The sequence below is a fragment of the Anomalospiza imberbis genome, chromosome 5 (genome assembly GCF_031753505.1).
Source record: "Anomalospiza imberbis isolate Cuckoo-Finch-1a 21T00152 chromosome 5, ASM3175350v1, whole genome shotgun sequence".
Taxonomy (NCBI): Eukaryota; Metazoa; Chordata; class Aves; order Passeriformes; family Viduidae; genus Anomalospiza; species Anomalospiza imberbis.
The window spans coordinates 47,757,741-47,768,031 of NC_089685.1; the positions used below are offsets into that span (position 1 = coordinate 47,757,741).

General features: G+C 46.4%; 1 protein-coding gene across 3 annotated transcripts in view; it reads right to left on the minus strand.

The window, feature by feature from the left end:
- The window catches only part of SOX5 (SRY-box transcription factor 5), a 608,493-nt gene extending 598,823 nt beyond the window's left edge, over positions 1-9,670 (minus strand). The window contains exon 1 of one of the 3 annotated variants that reach the window (XM_068190516.1): positions 9,249-9,670. The gene's annotated coding sequence lies outside the window, so the exon portion shown is untranslated. Of the gene's footprint in view, positions 1-8,811; positions 8,941-9,248 lie in introns of those variants that run through there. The other 2 variants (XM_068190517.1, XM_068190518.1) reach the window with 2 other exon arrangements.
- Positions 9,671-10,291: the final 621 nt, after the last annotated feature.

Below are 10,291 nucleotides of genomic sequence, written 5' to 3' on the forward strand. Positions count from 1 at the left end.
TGATAAGGGGTCACAATTCCTTTCTTATGGGGAGGATTTAAAAAAAGGAAAAGAAAGAAAAAAAAAAAAAAACAATCCAAACCAATCTCAGCGTTTCAAAACCTTTTCCCCCATTTCTCTCTCTTTCAAATGAAACTGTCAATTTTCAGATTTGTCTTTGGTCATGTCAGGGTAGGAAAATGGGATTTAATAACATTTAACTGACTTGCTATCAAGAAGGAAACATATTTTTCTTCTTTCAAATTTGAAACTGACACTTTCTCTTTTTTTTTTCTGTTGGCCTACTTTCTTTTAAGTTGCTTTTCAATTATTTATGAAAATGCAATAATGCATTACTTTGCTGTGCAAATGTTTAGAAGAAGGAGATAGTGTCTTTCAAGTGAAAAAACCCCATCCATGGCCATACAGAGGTTTATTTAGAAGCACATTGCAGGTGACACTTTATAAAAAACAATACGCTTTCATTTGCCTCCCGACACACATCCCCATTTTCTTTACACTCTGTGTTTCAGTCAATACAAAGAAGTCTACAGCTCCTGCACAGAAACACCCCACTCATTGCTCTCCTGAGCTGGAGCTGTAACAAACAAAAGCTCGACAGGGGAAACTGTACAGGGGGCTGAACCAAAGCTTATTAGGACACTGAAAAGACTCCACGCTTTCTGAACACCCTAAGAGAGGCAAAACCTTGTCCTGCTAAATAAAGGAGACCAATAGCAAAACACTCTACAGTTCAGTCAGATTTTTTCTTAAGTTTTTTGCTAGTTTTTTACTTGAAGCAGCTGGATTTGGAAACAGCTGTGCTCCAAGCTCACTGAACACCGACTACTGAACTTCTTTCTGCACTTTTTGAAATCCCATGAGGATGCACACTCAAGTGGCTAACCACAGGCTCACCACCTCAAGGTTTTAGCATCAATAGACTAAAACAAATAGCAAATTCTGACTTGACAGCAGCAAGTACAAAACCAGGCCCCTTATGCTCAGATGTTCTTAACAAGACCGTAAGGCAAACTGAAATATAATCAGGGAAATATGACCTACCAAAACAACCCTAACAAACCCTAAAACATCCCTAAATAAAAACAACTCCAACAAAAACCAAAACAACTCTAACAAACCCTAAAACAACTCTAAACAAACATCCATCCTGAAGGTTTTCAAGCCTCAACTACACAAAACCAGGACTGTTCCAATCTGGCACTGGCCTTGCCCACGCAGGTGGCTACCCAGGGCCCCACCTGGCCAACATCCTCAGTGATACAAAAGAAAACAAAACTCTACAAGGACTTAGAGAACCAAATCTCTGCTACTATTATTAAAAATGTACAATGTCCTCAGTATCACTCCTTAAAACTGGGACCCATGTAAATCCTGCAGTAACTGGAGGTCCTGGAAGACACCTCTCACACTCACTTGTGGCAGTCCCTGCAGCTTTTCAGAACAGTGTTTAACAACACAGGTAACTTAAGAAATGAACTTTTTTCTTTTCCCCTTTGTTAGAACGACTCAGGCACCTAAACCACCCTGAAGGTCAGTGGGGCACTGTCTGCACGGTCTTAAAAATGCACAGCTGCATTGAAATCTCATTTATCTAACTAACATCACGCTTGTGTAAACTCATATTTTGCTTAATTTACATGAACTTTTAAAGCTAAGCCTATATTAAATATTGTTCTTAAACAGGGCCATAAAGCACACCTCTACAACTCATACTCAGGCGTTGAGATAAAAACAATTACAGAAAACTGTACTGTTATACAACGACATATTTTCCTTTTTCTTACATGTAAAACCACAGAATTCAAAACTAAGCAAAGCAAGAAGAAAAATCTCGCATTCTTAAAACCTTCTACTATTGTACAACAGCATTTTTCTTCCATCTTGCCTCTTACAGCTACTTATTTCTGCTGTGTTTGCATGCCTGGCAGAGGTGCTTGGGTATGCAACTACTGCTGCTATTCACACCACGGGACCCACGCCTTTACCTCCAATCTACTTTAAGGATTAGAATCTGTTGGTTTCTCCATTTTCTACCCCATATCAGCTTGTTACCTCTCACTAGGAGCCACTTTCTGTGCCAGCACAGTGCATGAGTTATTAAAAGAACAGTGGGACATCTGTAGAAGGTGCAAGAAGGTGCTTCTCTCCCCTCCAGGGCTCCTCATGGAAACACATGCACTGCTCTCATTCAGAGAGATTCTCATTCTGTCCTACACAGAGTAAGAAACTGCTCTAATGGCAGCTTGTGACTGGGGTGGGAGGCAAGCATCCACGTGAAGTACCCAAGCACAGGTTTTAAATGTGCTGGGCACCAGCTGGACACGTGTTTGGAGAATCCCCTGCACGTGTTTTACTGAGAGGGCCTCAAGTGGCTGCAGAGCTGACCCCTATCCTCACCCCTGCTTCCAGAGGCTGCCCACAGAACACATCCCAGGGGATCACTGCACACTTTTACTGGGCTGCTCTCCTGCATGGCACTTTGCTGGCAAAGAGAGGCCTTCAGCTTCCAGAACTGTCAGCTGCCTTTCAGAAGCACTAAACTCGCACATAAACATCGGTACATATTCATCAGCATTTACTCATTTGTAGCCTCTCATGAGAATTAATATTATTCCTCTACAGTGGCAGAACTTCCATCATCCTGTGCAAACTGCTACTTACCTATGGCAACCCCATTTATGGGAATGCCTCATTATATATAATTTCAGGTTTCAATTGGAAACTGTTTTGCAGAAGTGACAAGCACTTCACTGTTTCTATCCCAGCCCTGTCTGTTCTGTCAGGAGTCTCAAAATGGATCTCAGCAACAAGTTTCATCAAGAAGTCACTGCTCACCCTACCTGTGCACACACTGACTGAGTAACCTGTGTGTGACTCCCAGACCTGAACTAATTAATTGCCCTATATTTGTAAACCTCAACCACAGCGTGCTTAATGCACCACAGCGCCACTAAACAAACCCACGTTCCAAAAATTGGAACAAATCGTTCATCTCCTCACAATCCTCCTGTCCTGCTCCTGGCGGCTGCCTGCATACAATTACAGATATAAAATCAATCTGAAGCACAGAAAAGAGCACAGTATCTCCTACTGCACACACTCTTCTTCCAGATTTGAATTTGTAAAGCAGAATATTGCATTAACACATTCCCTTTTCTGTTACTTAATACACTTTTTGTATATTTTGCATAGCTTCCTGGCAGGTGTGTTCAATTTGTTATTAAACGAAAGTGTAATTGACACATACACTGCATTTCTTGATATTATTTATGCACTTGCCTATATATCAACATGAGTAGCACGATCTTTAATGCCACAGCATAAAGAGCAAGCTCATCCCAGTGAAAAGACAGTTGTATGTTCCTGGATGCCACGTAGGGACAGCACACAGAGTGCCACAACAGCTGACTTTCCCTGGGTGCCCCAATGTCCCCAGGCTCCTTCCAGAGTCAATGGAGGAGATTCCACCAGTGTGTGATTTGGTGGAATAATCACTGTTACAGAATAAGTACTTTCTCCGTTTCAGTGAAAAAATTCTTTAATACAGAAGTGAGTATCTGGCTTTAATTCAATCTGCTCTGAAATCTCTCGAAAACCATTCATTTTGTATCATTTTCTAATTCTCTTCTTTAATGGTTTCTGAATCTTTTTCAGTATAAACCTGGTCTTTTAGGACTAATCTCCTGCTAGAAGGTCGGTTGTGACATTAAAATGGTGTTCCCAGCTAAGAAAAGCAACTCTTCAATTCACTGACTAAAGGCACTGACTTAGCCATGTAATAGGTATTTTGCTTTCATTAAAAAAGAATAGATTGCAAAATTAACTTCTAGATCCATATTAAGTAAATATTTAATTGGTTAGCTGAGGATCACAAGTGTGTCCCCCAGCCTTTTTCATTACACTGAAAGCTTGCTCATACACAAAGATTTTATAGCAGTGGAAAAGGTAGACTCCATAGTCCTAGTTTAGAAATTGAACCAGTTTAATTAAATGTATCTTTAGACTGGCTGCTACAAACCACAATATGGCACTCAGTTTAATTTAAACCTGTTTTGTTCACTTACTCCCTGTAGGAATTGAAGATACTGCAAGCCATATTTAAATCTGTTTTAAAGCTTTTGAGCAGAGCAAGCTCAACTGAATTTTGTCCCCTCTCCACCAAAACATGGGCAAAGCAACTTAAAGGAGAAGGAGCTCAGCTATGAGCTGGCAATTTCACCCTATCCCATCAGCTCTTTGATGTCCCAGCCATCCTTCTAAACTGCTTAACCCAAAAGCCAGTGCTGAGCATCTGGGTTTAAATTAAATTAAACTAAATTAAATTAAATACAACAACTAATATCACTGCCACTAAGAGCAGTAGTAAGTAAGTCCTTAAATACAATTTTAGTAATACTCCAGTTATACCTTGCACTTCTCACTAGGCTTGGACTGGTAAAACCAAGTTCTGTGTACATGGGGCAAATCTAAGCCTGCTGAGTTAGACATGAGCATTCCTAAAACCTTTCACACTCATTTCAAGGAAAACCGGGATTACCTTTCTAGGCACTGGGACACAACAATGGAAATTACTCCTCTACGAGATGAGGCTCCTCTTCTGTAGAACTCTGCTCCTTACAGAAGCTACAAAATGTCATCAAATTGGACTGGCCCACTGAGCCTGCTCAGCTACTCTCAGGACATGCTCACAAACCAAAACAGACTGGTCTAAGTGTTCAGTGTCCTTTCTGAGACCAGTGCAGCATTAATACAGTACTGACTTTCCCATGTATTTTAACTGTAATCATTCAAAGGATCAAATACTAGTACGAAAATATATAATTTAAATAGTGTGAGGATTTTTGCTTGAGATTTTGCAGTAGTGAAGAATACTATCTTTGTAAAACACCTCTGACCTGCACTTCTCAGGCAATTAATTTCCTTGAATATAGACAAATATTTTATTCTTCAAACAATAATGACAGAATACACTTTAGCTTTGTCACCAGGATTTCTTTTTATTTAAAAGAACAACAGGAAATGGGAATGGGGGGAGGGGAAGAGTTCTATTAAAGGACAATTCACTGAAAGGTCTTTTAGCTGGCAATTGTCAGCACAGCTCAGGGCCAATGGATCAAATTTAACTCTCAAAAGTGCTGATGGTTGTATGAGTCTTCACAGTAGGGGCCTGCACTCTGGGCCACTCAAGTTCAATTTTTGGTGTTACCACGGGATGTAGGAACTGGGATCTTGGTGAGCAAAGATTTGCTCTGTATTTGATGCACTGGGTAAAGTGGTATTCTTAAAATCACTAGCCTCCCAAGCAGCTAGTAAGCCAGCAGGAGGTTAGTAGGAAGAGAAAGTAATTGTCCTTTGTGCCTCCGAAAATAGCCAATATTAAAGGATCCTCTTATGTATTACCTGTGTTTCAATCTACACTTGCAGCTCAAAGGAAAAGAAAGAGGCTGGGGGAGACAGAAAATAAAGCTGTCAGAAATATTACAGGAGACCCTCCTCAGGCTGTCATGAAGTGTATGGTCTCCTCACCCAGAAACCTGTGCAGCCAGAAAGGATGAGTGCTCTGTAAGCAATAAAAAACTTGTTCAGACAAGGCACTTTACATACACAGAGTGTGCTGTGCATGTCCCTGTGCATTCACCACGAGCCTGAAGAGGCCAGAGACCTGGGGAAAGCAAGTGATGCAAGAGTGATCCTCAGACACTTATCCAGGATGTCCAGAGTGCAGCCAGCACTGTGTAGACTCCACTGTACACAAATCATTGGAAATCCACTTTACATGCAGCCCTTGCTCTCCACACAGTGCCCAGAACAGGTGGAAGTGCAGCACGACCAGCAGCAGAATGCAAGCCTAATGCTCTGATCTTGACCTGAATGTTGTTATCTGTTAGCAGGTTTCCCAAAATGAAGCAGATCTGGCTGCCCATTTCCCTAGTCATTCTGTTTGGTCACAAAACTGAAAGGAAATTTACTTTGGGTCTGGTCACAACATGAAAAAGAAAGAAAACTCTCCAAAGCCCCCAGCACTTCAGTGCTGCTAGAAAGGAGCTCACTCTTGTTTCAAGCCTCAATTCAAACCAAATTTGGCTCTGAACTTGACTATATAATATATCCTAAGTGATTAACTGGACTGTATCTAACATCTTGAAGATATGGAGAATTTAAGCAAAACAAATTGCAAAGAAAACCCTGAATTTACAGCACAGCAGACTCAAAGTCTTTACAAGGGCCATTCCAGTGGGGTCCAGACTCCCACTTCCTCACCAGCAACATTCCCACTGCCTTCTGTATGAGAACAGCTCTGCCTATTCACGGAACATGTGAGGATCTTCATGTTGAAAACAGGAAAAAGAAAACTTCCTTGCTAATAGGAAAAAAATCCTTGCAATAATACTAATCTATTTATAATGGTCAATAAACATGACAGCTTACAACAGCGTCAGAGCAGTGCTTTGGCAATATTTTAGCATACTGCTGTATTTTTAGAAGGACTGTTCATTTACTTTCTCCTAAGTGCTGCGGAGTTCTTATTTTTCAACAAACGAGCTGTGGTTTTTTTTTTTTTTTTTTTGATGTATCATATGCCAACATCAGAGTGTTTTATCTCAGGGTAAGTAGGCACTGCAGGCAAAAACAAAGCTCCTGCACACAGGCTGCTGTGCAGCAGCACTGCCGGGAATGCCAAATCCCAGTCTCCTCCCGTGCTTTATGTAAGAGAGCTCCGCCACTTACAAACCTCCCTGGAACGCGGTGCTGCCTTTTCACCATCACCAACAGAAAACTGCTGGGTTTCTTCACCCTGAGCGTTGAGGAACTGTCCCATTGTAAACAGTAGGGCTGACAGTTTAATGGTATTGCTCAACCTAACTGGTGCCAGCAAGCAGCATGTACGATAAAGGTGCAGGAAGATGTGTTTAAGCACTTTTATGTTTTCTCAGCACAGCGTACCTTACCATTTCAAAATTCATCTGCAAGCTACCTTCAGTGAAGAACTGTTAAGTCTCACCTGGGCCTACAAGATCATGACAACAGGATGGTCACAGTCCCTAAAAGCCTCTACAGCTGTAGCTCCAAGACCTACAGACAAAATCTACAGGCTCCTACTTTCTTTCTAAAAAGCACATATGAGCTTCCATTGCTTACAGAAACTTACACTAGGCTAAATTAAATACATGTGCACCCACATGTTAACTGAATTAACTTGAAACCATCGATACATCTCAAATGTCCATCTGTTTACACAAGCCACTTGCAGCTTTCAAGTCTTGTGCTCCTCATAGTGTAACTCTCAACCAAAACAGTCTAAGTGCAAGCAGAAAGCTCTGCTGTGAGATTTCCATGCATAATGACCATGTGTTTATTGGGTTTTCATGTTCAAATCATGTCAGAATAGACATGCTATCCATTTGCAAGATGCAACACATTGTGCCAGCCTCTCCTTCTTCAGCTGCAGAAGCCTTGTAAAACAAAGCTGGCTCTAACCTGGACAGATATTATAGCTAAATTTAAAATATCTCCCTCTGCAATTCCAGTTTGATAGCTGCAAATGGTATAGCTTGCAGGGCAAAGAATTAATTCCTGAGGCAATAAAGTATCTTCCAGGTCTGGGAAGGATTAAGAGCAGCAGATACAAGTAGCTGTTTTCAGGTAAGTTTCAGATGATAAAATACTTTGATGAAAATCTTTGTACTAGCTCTTCCTAAGAAAAACTTTGTACTAGCACCTCATAAGAAGTCCCCTTTTAATCTGAGTGGCTCACTTCAGCAAGGCTGTGCACAGCTAGCTGGATTTAAACTGGAAGGATGAAAGCCAGGACACATTATCCTACAGTTCTGCAGCTGGAATCAAACTTCCTTTCCTAATCTGAACTAAACTTTGCATTTCACTCTTTGAAAGAGATGGAGTGAAATGCAGCTCTACTAAAAATAAAAAATCAACCAAAAAACATTTTCTCTCTTATTTTAGGATGTCACTGGCTTTCCTTTTAGAAGAGGTCAATATTTTAGCAATGATAGCGACAGCTACCTGTGCCAGCATGTGATACCAGCCTCTCAGAGAAAATGGTTCTCATCAGACACCATCCTCCTGGACGTCCCTACTGTACTGCTGTTGATGATGATGATTGCAATGTTGAACGCCTACAAATCTCCCACGTGCCTATTTCGTTGGCCTGTTAAAAAAAAAAAAAAAAAAGAAAAAAAAAAGAAGGAAAAAAAAAAAAAAGCTCGAGGACATTATTCATTAGCAGTAAGAAAACAAATCACTCTCAGACCTACTCCTCTTGCTCCTCTTGCAGATTCCCACACTTATTACCCAAAATCCCTCAGCTCGCTATTGGTTCTACCCTTGACCAAAGTACAGGGCTGAGGCAGCATGCCATCCCCTGGGAAAAGCCGATCACGTTCCTCCCGGCGAGCGGCTCCGGTTATTCTAGGATCGCAGTCGGGCTGAAATAAAGTCCCCTAACTTTTCAGAGAAGGCAGCGCTCGCTCCCAACGCCAGTGCCTGGGGACCCGCGGGGCCGAGCGTGGCCGCGCTCCGCACCCTGACGGGGAAGTCGCTTTTCCCCCCTGACCCTCTTTCTTTTCGAGGGCAAAAGAGCCGAAACGAGCGAACCAGAGCCTTCGGCACCCTTCCAAAGAGCCACCCTCCTGCTCGGGCAGAAGCGAGGAAGGCGCCTCGCAGAAATACGCAGAGATGCTCACGCCGGTGCCCCCCACCCCGGTGCCGGTGCGGTGCCCGCCGTACCCCCCGCTCGCCCCTGCGCGCTCCCCGGCAGCGGCGCGGCGGCCGCCGCCGCTCGGCACTCACGCACGGAGAGGCAATTACAATAATTTAAAGCTTCCTGTCCGCCGGCTCCGCCGGTATCCCGAGGGCTGAGCCATGCCCGAGCAGGGCGCGGAGCAGCCGCTGCCCCGCCACACACGCACGGGCACCGCGGCCGGACCGCCCCCGCCCGCCCCCAGCCCCGGCGGCAGCAGAGCAGGAGCAGGAACGGGAGGAGGAGGAGGAGGAGGAGGAGGAAAGGGGGGGCGTGACAAGTTGTGCCAAACTTCGGGAGGTGTGCGAGCGCCCAGGAGGAAGCCGGCCGAGCTGGGCTGACAGCCGCCTCCCGCCGCCTCCCCCTCCCCGCCGGCGGCCCCCACCCCGCCCGCCCCCGGAGCCCCGCGGGGCGCCGAGAGCCGAACGCCCCCGGGGAGCGGCCGCGGCGAGGAACAAAGTTAAAACGGCGGCAGTCGCGCACCTACCCGCTGTCTGTCATGTCTCCTCCGGGCGCGGGGTGCTAAGTGAGACACTGGCGGGGTGGGGAGAGCCAGAGGTGCGGGGAGGGACCGGGAGATGGGTGTTTGGTGAGCTCTTCCTTTCTCTCCCCCCTTCTTCCCACCCCTTCCCCCTTCTCGCTCTCTGTCTCTCAAGGACGAGGTGAAATCCCTTGGCTGGTCATGAGGCGGCTTCAGAGACAAACAACACTATGCGAGTGCAAATAACAAAAGGAAAAGAAAAAAAAAAAAAAAGAGAGAGGGAGAGGGAGACCGGGAACAATGGGGGAGGAGAGGCTCGCCGCGCCGCGCCTGGCTGCCGCCGGCACCCCGGCAGGCAGGAGGAGGAGGCGGAGGAGGAAGGCGATATGGTGACAGCGGGGAGGGGGCTGCGCGGGGAGTACCCCCGGCGCGGCGGGGCCGCCTCAGACCATCCCCGACCTCCTCCCCGCCGCCCGGCCCGCCGCTCACCGGGGCGGCCCTGCGTGGCGGCCGCCGGTAAGTGACGCGCCCGCCGCCCCCGCGAACGGCCATCGCCGCCAGCACCATCCTCATCCTCGCTGTCCGCGGAGGGAGTGGGGGCGGGGCTGTCCGCCGGTACAGCCAGCGGTTCAAAGCGGCGGCGGCGGCACCGAGCCCTTCCCGCCTGCCCTCCTGCTCCGCCCGGGAACTTCTTCACCGAGCGGGGCTGTCCCGGGTCCCGGGCACACCGCTCCCGAATCCCTTCCCGAGGAGCGGTTCCCCCCTCCCGCCCTTTGGCTGAGAGTAAACACGCCGGGAGTTGCGTGTCCGTGGGCGTGTGCGTGTCCGCTGGCACCTCCCGCACCGACACCGCTGGCACAGCGGTGCGGTGGCGCACGTGCCCAGCCGCCCGCCGCATCCCCTCTGCTCAGCTCCCGCTTCATCCCCGGCACCCCCAGCAGGGCGCAGCAGCCCGAGAGAGAGGAAGAAGTTTGGGGTCCCGCCGCGCCCTTCCCCTCCGCGCTCTCTAGCAGGGGCCGAAGAGGAGGCGCCGCGCTCGAAGCCCACCG